Source organism: Balaenoptera physalus (assembly GCF_965194825.1).
Source record: "Balaenoptera physalus genome assembly, chromosome: 16".
Lineage (NCBI taxonomy): Eukaryota > Metazoa > Chordata > Mammalia > Artiodactyla > Balaenopteridae > Balaenoptera > Balaenoptera physalus.
In genome coordinates this window covers 35,283,257-35,293,592 of record NC_138898.1, presented here as the reverse complement: position 1 = coordinate 35,293,592, position 10,336 = coordinate 35,283,257, and the positions used below count along the sequence as shown (strand labels likewise).

At 41.8% G+C, this 10,336-nt stretch overlaps 1 pseudogene across 1 annotated transcript; it reads right to left on the bottom strand.

The window, feature by feature from the left end:
* Window positions 1-3,835: 3,835 nt before the first annotated feature.
* LOC309644499 (ATP synthase membrane subunit K, mitochondrial pseudogene) lies at window positions 3,836-4,274 on the bottom strand (annotated as a pseudogene). Its single transcript has one exon. The product of its transcript is annotated as an ATP synthase membrane subunit K, mitochondrial pseudogene (transcript).
* Window positions 4,275-10,336: the final 6,062 nt, after the last annotated feature.

Sequence of the window (10,336 nt, the reverse complement as noted above, 5' to 3'; positions counted from 1 at the left end):
CACATATATACAATGGAATATTACCCAGCCATAAAAAGGAATGAAATTGAGTTATTTGTAGTGAGGTGGATGGACCTAGAGTCTGTCATACAGAGTGAAGTAAGTCAGAAAGAGAAAAACAAATACTGTATGCTAACGAACATATATGGAATCTAAAAAAACAGTCCTGATGAACCTAGTGGCAGGACAAGAATAAGGCACAGACATAGGGAACAGACTTCAGGACGCAGTGGGGAAAGGGGAAGCTGGGACAAAGTGAGAGAGTAGCATTGACATATATACACTACCAAATGTAAAATGGATGGCTATAGGGAAGCTGCTGCATAGCACAAGGAGATCAACTCGATGCTTTGTGATGACATAGAGGGGTGGAATAGGAAGGGTGGGAGGGAGGCTCAAGATGGAGGGGATATGGGGATATATGTATATATATATAAATGATTCACTTTGTTGTACAGCAGAAACTAACACAACATTGTAAAGCAATTATACTCCAATAAAGATGTGAAAAAAAAGACACATGCACCCAAATGTTCATTGCAGCACTATTTACAATAGCCAGGACATGGAAACAACCTAAACGTCCATCAACAGAGGAATGGATGAAGAAGATGTGGTACATATATACAATGGACTATTACTCAGCCATAAAAAGGAATGAAATTGGGTCATTTGTAGAAACATGTATGGACCTAGAGACTGTCATACAGAGTGAAGTAAGTCAGAAAGAGAAAAACAAATATCTATATTAATGAATATATATGGAATCTGAAGAAATTGGTATAGACAATCTTATTTTTTTATTGGAGTATAATTGCTTTCAATGTTGTGTTAGTTTCTGCTGTACAGTGAAGTGAATCAGCTATATGTAGACATATATCCCCTCCCTCTTGGACCTCCCCCCCCATCCCACCCATCTAGGTCATCACAGAGCACCAAGCTGAGCTCCCAGTGCTATACAGCAGGTTCCCACTAGCTATCTATTTTACACATGGTAGTGTATTTATGTCAAACCTAACCTCCCAATTTACAGAGCAGAAATAGAGACACAGACTTAGAGAACAAAAGTATGGATACCAAGGGGGAAGGGAGGGTGGGATGAATTGGCAGATTGGGACTGATATATATACACTGTTGATAATATGTATAAAATAGATAATTAATGAGAGCCTACTGTATAGCACAGGGAACTCTACTCAATGCTCTGTGGCGACCTAAATGGGAAGGAAATCCAAAAAATAGGGGATATGTTTACACGTATAGCTGATTCACTTTGCTGTACAGTGGAAACTAACACAACATTGTAAAGCAACTATACTCTAATAAAAATTTTTTTTTTCTTTTTAAAAATCAAAAAGTAAAAGTTAACTCTTAGAAATAGACTCACAGGCAGAAAACAAACTTATGGTTGCCCAAAAGGAAAGGGGGGAAGAGATAAATTAGAAGGTTGGGATTAACGTACACACACTACTATATATAAAATAGATAACCAACAAGGACCTGCTGTATAGCACAGGGAAATCCACTCAAAATTATGTAACAACCTAAATGGGAAAAGAATTTGAAAAAGAATAGATACATGTATATGTATAACTGAATCACTTTGCTGCACACCTGAAATAACACAACATTGTTAATCAACTATACTCCAATATAAAATAAAAAGTTTAAAAACAAAACAAATCAAACAAAAAAGAAATGTTAGTTACTTACCTCCCTACTACCCGTAGCTTCATTACTATCTTTCCAAAACCCTGCAGAATATATCTCTTGGGTAACTGCAAGTCTGAGTCCCAGTGAACACAGAAGAAAGCTGTCTAAGGCAAGAAAACAGAAAGCTCACAATGTTTGAGGAGCACAAAACTGCAATTAGCTGGTAACGTTAGACCCTTTACTCATCTAGCAAATGTTCACCAAAGTCACAGAACACAAGGAGAAATGTTTGAGTGTCCAGTATATGCCAGGCCTTGTGTTTGACATTGGCTTAGACTACAAAACAGTAAAGGTAGAGATAGGGGAGGGAGAAAAAAGGAACTTTTAACCCAATGACTGCTATCTAGGGTGATGGTCAATGGGACTCATAGCCCTAGAGCAGGGTTTTCAACTTTGGCCCTATTGACATTGAGGGCCAGATAAGTTGTAGTTATGAGGAGCTGTGCACTGTAGGATGTATAGCAGCATCCTACCCACCAAACACCTGTAGCATTCTGCTCCCTCCCCCAACACTGCCCCAGTTGTGACAACGAAAAATGTCTTTAGACAGTGCCAAGTGTCCCTTGGAGAGCAAAACCGTCCCCTGGTTGAGAACCACTGCCCTAGAAATCTCAGAAAATAATTAAGCTTCTTTCACTTCTATATTGACATTAACTGGACAATTCTGGTTAAAATACTTAATTGTATCTTCAACCAACACATCTCCAGGTATTTTCAAAATCTGTGGCATCCAGATCAATCAGTGTCGAAGAGCCACTTATATAATGACACATCCTATTTCAACAAGGCATCTGCCCTCATTTCTGTATTATAAAATCAGGCTCCAAAAGTAGCATTTACATTGAAAAATATCAAAACAGAACATTTACTAATATTGTAAGGGACTGAATATAAGATGACAGTAAATCTCCATAATGTCATATGTCAAAGAATGACTCAGAGACACATAGTTAATTATCTGCATGCCAAACAACTCACTTGTATGTAAAGGAGATGGCCATTGGACTGTTGTCAGTGAACAAAGGTAAAAGCAGGATTTATTTTTAAAAAAAAAACAGTGGTGAGAGAGAAGAGGAAAAAACAATAAGAACAGTAGGCCTTATTTTGCATTTTGGAGGCAAATTAATTAGCTGGGAGCTAGCAAAGAGGTCTGTCTGGGCCATCTGCCCTTGAACAGGCCATGTAAGTTTTCAGACATAGCATTTTCAGTTGACAATGGATTCTCCAAGAAACCTTGAGTGTGTTGCTGAGTATGCATGAGGGGCTTGGTGACACATCCACTGGGTCCTTCATCAGGTGGGTGAGATCTGTGCCATTTCTCTATTCAGAATAACTCTCATAGGAAGACTAGCTTTAATATAGCAGCCTTATTTTTTGTTCTATAACTGGATAGAAGTTTCTGGTGGCCCAGTAGTTAGGACTCTGTGCTTTCACTGCCGAGGGTGCGGGTTCAGTCCCTGGTCGGGGAACTAAGATCCCACAAGCTGCACAGCACGGCCAAAAAAAAGAAAGAAAAAAGTATAACTGGGGATAGAAAGGAATTGGTACATAAAACAAGCTTCAAATTCCCAAGAACTAGAAATCTTAGACCCGGAGATTTCAGACGTGTATTTTTCTGTTCTAAGTGACAGACAAGCAAGTACCAGGTTTTTCCACCTGTTCACCACGTTGCAAAAAGTGCCAATCTCACACTCACCTGCCCTTCCCTCCTGCACTGGAAAAGATTCTAGACACTGAAAGTGCTGCTGAAAAATGACAGGAGAGAGCTCCTTGAAGTGCCACAGCCTTTTTAATGTTTCCGGAAAGGCTACCTTTCTTTTCTTGCATCATGTAGAATTACTCTAGTAAACAAACAACCATTGTTTGGCATCCATATTATCTCTGAGACCAGTTCCTGGCACAACGTGGTCAGTCAATAAATGGCAAATATTGTTGGAGTTTTCATTATTATAGTTAGCATTTATTGAACATTTACTATGCTCCAGGCATTGGTCCAAGCACTATGTGTATTTTATTTCATTTACTTTTCAATCAACCTTAAATTTTTATGAGAATTATTTTATCCCCATTTTACAGATGAAGTCTAAAAGGTTAGACATTCCTATTGTTGCAAGTTCATATATTTTTTTTCCAGGATCATAATTTATTGTACAAATTGAGTATCACATGATGAGTTGACATTAGCTTCTTCAAGCATGGGAACTTAACAGATGAGGTACAGTTGAGAATCCGTTTATGTTGCTTTCACAGCTGGAGTTTTTTTAGACCTTAACTTAAAGTATATAACTATCAAAGCAATACCTCCGTATGTGGCCAGTACACAATTCATTCTCCCTGTGAGAGTGTAAGAGTTGAAATATTTTTTGATACCAGTGAATTGGTACTGGGCATCAGTTTCTGGACCTGCCATGATTTCAATCTTCCAAAACGCACAGACCTCGCTGCAGGTGTCCTTCAACTGACGAAGCTGCTCCTCGGCCCAGACGGAAGAAGCCGCCTCCCCCGCAAACGTTCAACGGGCCTTACGGATTCGGCCCTCTGCGCTGACTGGCTCTATTTTTAACATTTCACTAATCTCCATGTTTTTCTTTGGAAATAACTTCCTTTTTCTTGACTCTGTCTTTTCTTGATCTCTGTCTTTGCCTGCCCCACCCCCGCTCCAAGGTCTTTAGTCATAACCTCTCCTTAAAATGTACTTCAAATTTTTTATTTCTCTGTTGAGCGATGGAGCCCAGAATTAGAAGTAATTGATTCCATTTTTGAGTGTTTGTCTGTTCTAAGCCATGGCTCTATTTCTGAGCATACATGACAGACATTGGAAGTCATTCAAAGATATGACTAAGATATGATTTTTGCCCTTTGAGATCCTCCCAAAATGAAACCAAGAAATGCCCAACACAACAATGAGACGTGAGCAGTGGACCAAGGGAGCCAGGAGGAGAGAGTAACTGGCCCTGCCTGGGGCCATGAAGGAAACAGAACTTAAATTGAGTTTATTTTTTTTTTTAACATCTTTATTGGAGTATAATTACTTTACAATGTTGTGTTAGATTCTGCTGTATAACAAAGTGAATCAGCTATACGTATACATATATCCCCATATCCCCCCCCTTGCCTCTCCCTCCCACCCTCCCTATCCTACCCCTCTAGGTGGTCACAAAGCACTGGGCTGATCTCCCTGTGCTATGTAGCTGCTTCCCACCAGCTATCTATTTTACATTTGGTAGTGTATATATGTCCATGCCATTCTCTCACTTCATCCCAGCTTACCCTTCCCCTTCCCCGTGTCCTCAAGTCCATTCTCTACGTCTGCTTCTTTATTCCTGTCCTGCCCCTAGGTTCTTCAGAACCTTTTTTTTTTTTTTTTAGATTCCATATATATGTGTTAGAATACAGTATTTGAGGACGAGTGAGAGTTAGTCAGAAAGGGAAAGAGAAGGAAGTGCTCTGGTCAAAGGAAATGGTCTCATACAAAAGTCACACACTTTCCCTTTGCACTATATACCCATTTACTTTTGCAATAAATATTTCCACAGGTAGCACATGCCAAATACAGCAATAGCTGCTGGGTATCCTGTGGTGAACAAGAGAAGCAAGGCTGGGGCCTGTGTGGACCTAATATTCTAATGAGGGACAGTGTGGTATCTGCTTTCCAAAGATGGCCAACATCAATTCTCTCCCCACCTGTATACACATGCCGTTCCTCCTTCCTCCCATCAGCAATTGGGGCTTATGTCTCCTCCCCTGAAATTGGGGCTGAGCCTGTGACTGCTTTGTCCAACCAAATGTGGATGAAGTGACATCCTGAGACTTCCAAGCTCGGGCATGAAGAAGGCCTGGAAGTTTCCACTTTCTCCCTTTTGGAGCTCTGAGCTTCCATGAAAGGAGTGTAAGCTCCCATTTTGGAGTGAGAGGCCACCTTGAGGAGTACAAGGCACTGTACATCCTACTCCACACCACCAATGGACTGCAGCTGCATGAGAGGGCTTGTTCCAGTTATCCTACGACTGCATAACAGACCACCCCAAAACTTTTGGAGTGGCTCAAAACAATAACATTTACTTTACTCATACATCTTCAATTTGGACAGAGCTTGGCATCGCCACATGATGCTGCACATGGTGTCAGGTGGAGTAAATTTGACTGCAGGCTAAAGGATTCACATCCAACCTGGCTAAATTGTATGGCTGGCAGGTTGGTGCTGCTTATCAGCTGGAATCTCAGCCAGAACTGAGACTCCATATAACCTGGCTTCTTCAGGGCATGGCGACTGGATTCCAAGTATGAGTGTCCCAAGAGAGAGCCATGGGAAACTGTACTGCCTTTCACGAACTAGCCTTGAAGTTATATAGCATCTCTTCTGCTATACTGTGTTCTGTTAGTTGAGCAATTCACAATGGCCTACCTAACTTAAGAGGAGGAGACACAGTCTCCACCATTTGATCAGAGTGTGGCAAGATTCTGGAATAGCATGTAGAACAGGGAATATTGTTGTGGACATTTTTATCTACAGAGTCCCAGCACGACCAGTAGAATAACTGACCTGCTTAACCATGGACAATCCATGGAATCATGAAATATAATAAAATGTATGGGGACTTCCCTGGTGGTGCAGTGGTTAAGAATCTGCCTGCCAATGCAGGGGACACAGGTTCGATCCCTGGTGCAGGAAGATCCCACATGCCATGGAGCAACTAAGCCCATATGCCACAACTACTGAGCCTGTGCTCTAGAACCTGTGAGCCACAACTACTGAGCCCACACACCACAACTACAGAAGCCCGTGCACTCTAGAGCCCATGTGCCACAACTACTGCACCCTCTTGTTGCAGCTACTGAAGCCCGCACACCTAGAGCCCATGCTCTGCAACAAGAGAAGCCAACAAAATGAGAGGCCTGTGCACCGCAATGAAGAGTAGCCCCCACTCGCTGCAATTAGAGAAAAGCCCATGCACAGCAACAAAGACATAACACAGTCAAAAATAAATAATAAAATTTTTAAAAAATAATAAATAAAATGTATGTTTTTTAAGACAGTGGGTTTGGAATGATTTGTAAACAGAACAAAAAGACCACCAGAGAGCTGAAACACATTTAAAAATTACGCATAGAGACCTTCAAGATGGTGGAGGAGTAAGATGTGGAGATCACCTTCCTCCCTACAGATACATCAAAAATACATCTACTTGTGGAACAACTTCTACAGAACACCTACTGAACGCTGGCAAAAGACCTCAGACTTCCCAAAAGGCAAGAAACTCCCCACGTACCTGGGTAGGGCAAAAGAAAAAAGAAAAAACAGAGAGAAAAAAATAGGGACAGGACCTGCACCTCTGGGAAGGAGCTGTGAAGGAGGAAAAGTTTCCACACACAAGGAAGTCCCTTCACTGACAGGGACGGGGAGTGGGCAGGGGAAAATTTGGAGCCACAGAAGAGAATGCAGCAACAGGGGTACAGGGGGCAAAGTGGCAAGTTTCCCGCACAGAGGATAGGTGCCGACCAACACTCACCAACCTGAGACGCTTGTCTGCTCACCTGCCAGGAGGAGTGGGGACTGGGAGCCGAGGCTCAGGCTTTGGAGGTCAGGCCCCAGGAAGAGGACTGGGGTTGGCTGCATGAGGACAGCCTGAAGGGAGCTAGTACACCACAGCTAGCTGGGAAGGAGTCAGGGAAAAAGTCTGGATCTGCTGAAGAGGCAAGAGGCAATTGTTTCGGTGTGCACGAGGAGAGGGGTTCCTGCTCTGTGTGCCCATATAAGACAGAGCACCACCTAAGCGAGCTCCAGAGATGAGTGCGAGCCGTGGCTATCAACTAGGACCACAGAGACAGGTATGAAATGCTAACGCTGATGTCGCTGCCACCAAGAATCCTGTGTGCAAGCACAGATCACTATCCACACTTTCCCCGACCAGGAGCCTATGCAGCATGCCACTGTCAGGGTCCCAAGATCCAGGGACAACTTCCCCAGGAAAACACATGGCACACCTCAGTCTGTTGCCATGTCACACTGGCCTCAGCCCCCAGAGGCTAGCCCCGCATTCCAATTATGACTACCGTACCCCTCCCTCTCCCCGGCCTGAGTGAGCAAGAGAGCCCTAATCAGCCACTGCTTTAACCCCCTCCTGTCTGGGCAGGGAACAGACGCTTGAGGGCAGCCTACACACAGAGGCAGGGCCAAAACCAAAGCTGAAACCCAAGAGCTGTGCAAACAAAGAAGAGAAAGGGAAATTTCTCCATGCAGCCTCAGGAGCAGCAGATTAAATCCCGCAAACAACTTGATGAACCGTACAACTGTGGAACACCTGAATAGACAATGAATATTCCCAAAATTGAGACTGTGGGCTTTGGGAGCAACTGTAGACTTGGGGTTTGCTTTCTGAATCTGATTTGTTTCTGTTTTTATTTTTATCTTAGCTTAGTTTTTAGTGCTTGTTATCACTGGTGGATTTGTTTATTGATCTGGTTGCTCTCTTCTTTTATATATATTTTTTTTTCTTTTTTCTCTTTTGTGAGTGTGTAGGTATATGTTTCTTTGTGTGATTTTGTCTCCTTAGGTTTGCATATGCCATTTGTCCCAGGGTTCTGACTGTTCGGTTTCTTTTTGTTTGTTTTTTGTTTTCTTTTTATGAGTGTGTGTGTGTATGTTTCTTTGTGTGATTTTGTCTGTTTAGTTTTACTTTTCCCTTTGGTTTGGGGTTCTATCTGTCCTTTTTTTTTTTTTTTTTCCTCTTTTTCTTCCCTTTCTTCCGAGCCTTGTGGCTGGCAGGTCTTGGTGCTTCAGCTGGGTGTCAAGCCTGAGCCCTTGAGGTGGGAGAGCCGAGTCCACGACATGGGACCACCACAGACCTCTTGGTCCCACGTAATATCAATCAGCGAAAGCTCTCCCAGAGATCTCCATCTCAACACTAAGATACAACTCCACCCAACGGCCAGCAAGCTCCAGTGCTGGACGCCCCATGCCAAACAACTAGCAAGATGGGAACACAGCCCCACCCATTTGCAGAGAGGCTGCCTAAAGTCATATAAGGTCACAGACACCCCAAAATACACCACCAGATGTGGGCCTACCCACCAGAAGGAAAACATCCAGGCCCACCCACCAGAACCAGGAACCAGTCCCCTCCACCAGGAAGCTGACAAAAGCCACTGACCCAATCTCACCCACTGGGAGCAGACACAAAAAACAATGGGAGCTACAAACCTGCAGCCTGCAAAAAGGAGAAGTAAAACAGATAAGTTAAACAGAAAGAGAAGACAGAGAAATATGCAGCACATGAAGGAGTAAGGTAAAAAAGCACAAGACCAAGCAAATAAGAGGAAATAAGCAGTCTACCTGAAAAAGAATTCAGAATAATGATAGTAAATATGATCCCAAATCTTGGAAACAGAATAGAGAAAATACAAGAAATGTTTCATAAGGACCTAGAAGAACTAAACAGCAAAAAAACAATGACGAACAACACAATAAATGAATTGAAAAATTCTCTAGAAGGAATCAATAGCAGAATAACTGAGGCAGAAACATGGACAAGTGACCTGGAAGATAAAAGAGTGGAAAAAACTGCCACAGAGCAGAATAAAGAAAAAAGAATGAAAAGAATTGAGGACAGTCTCAGAGACCTTTGGGACAACATTAAATGCACCAACATTCGAATAATCATTGTCCCAGAAGAAGAAGAGAAAAAGAAAGGGACTGAGAAAATGTTTGAAGAGATTATGGTTGAAAACTTCCTTAACATGGGAAAGGAAATAAACAGTTAAGTACAAGAAGCACAGAGAATATTATACAGATAAATCCAAGGAGAAACACAACAGGACACATATTAATCAAACTATCAAAAATTAAAAACAAAGAAGAAATATTAAAAGCAGGAAGAGAAAGGAAACAAATAACATACAAGAGAATCCCCATAAGGTTAACAGCTGATCTTTCAGCAGAAACTCTGCAAGCCAGAAGAGAGTGGCATGACATATTTAAATTGATGAAAGGGAAAAACCTACAACCAATATTACTCTACCCAGCAAAGATCTCATTCAGATTTGATGGAGAAGTTAAAATATTTACAGATAAGCAAAAGTTAAGAGAATTCAGCACCACCAAACCAGCTTTACAACAAATGTTAAAGGAACTTCTCTAGGGAGGAAACACAAGAGAAGGAAAAGACCCACAAAAACAAACCCAAAACAATTCAGAAAATGGTAATAGGAAAAAACATATCAATACTTGCCTTAAATGTAAATGGATTAAATGGTCCAACCAAAAGACACAGACTGGATGAATGGATACAAAAACAAGACCCATATATATGCTGTCTACAAGAGACCCACTTCAGACCTAGGGACACATGCAGACTGGAAGTGAGGGGATGGAAAAAGATATTCCATGCAAATGGAAATCAAAAGAAAGCTGGAGTAGCTATACTCATATCAGATAAAATAGACTTTAAAATAAAGAATGTTACAAGAGACAAGGAAGGACACTACATAATGATCCAGGGATCAATCCAAGAAGAAAACATAACAATTATAAATATTTATGCACCCATCATAGGAGCACCTCAATACCTAAGACAAATGCTAACAGCCATAAAAGGGGTAATTGATATAACAACAAATAGTAGGG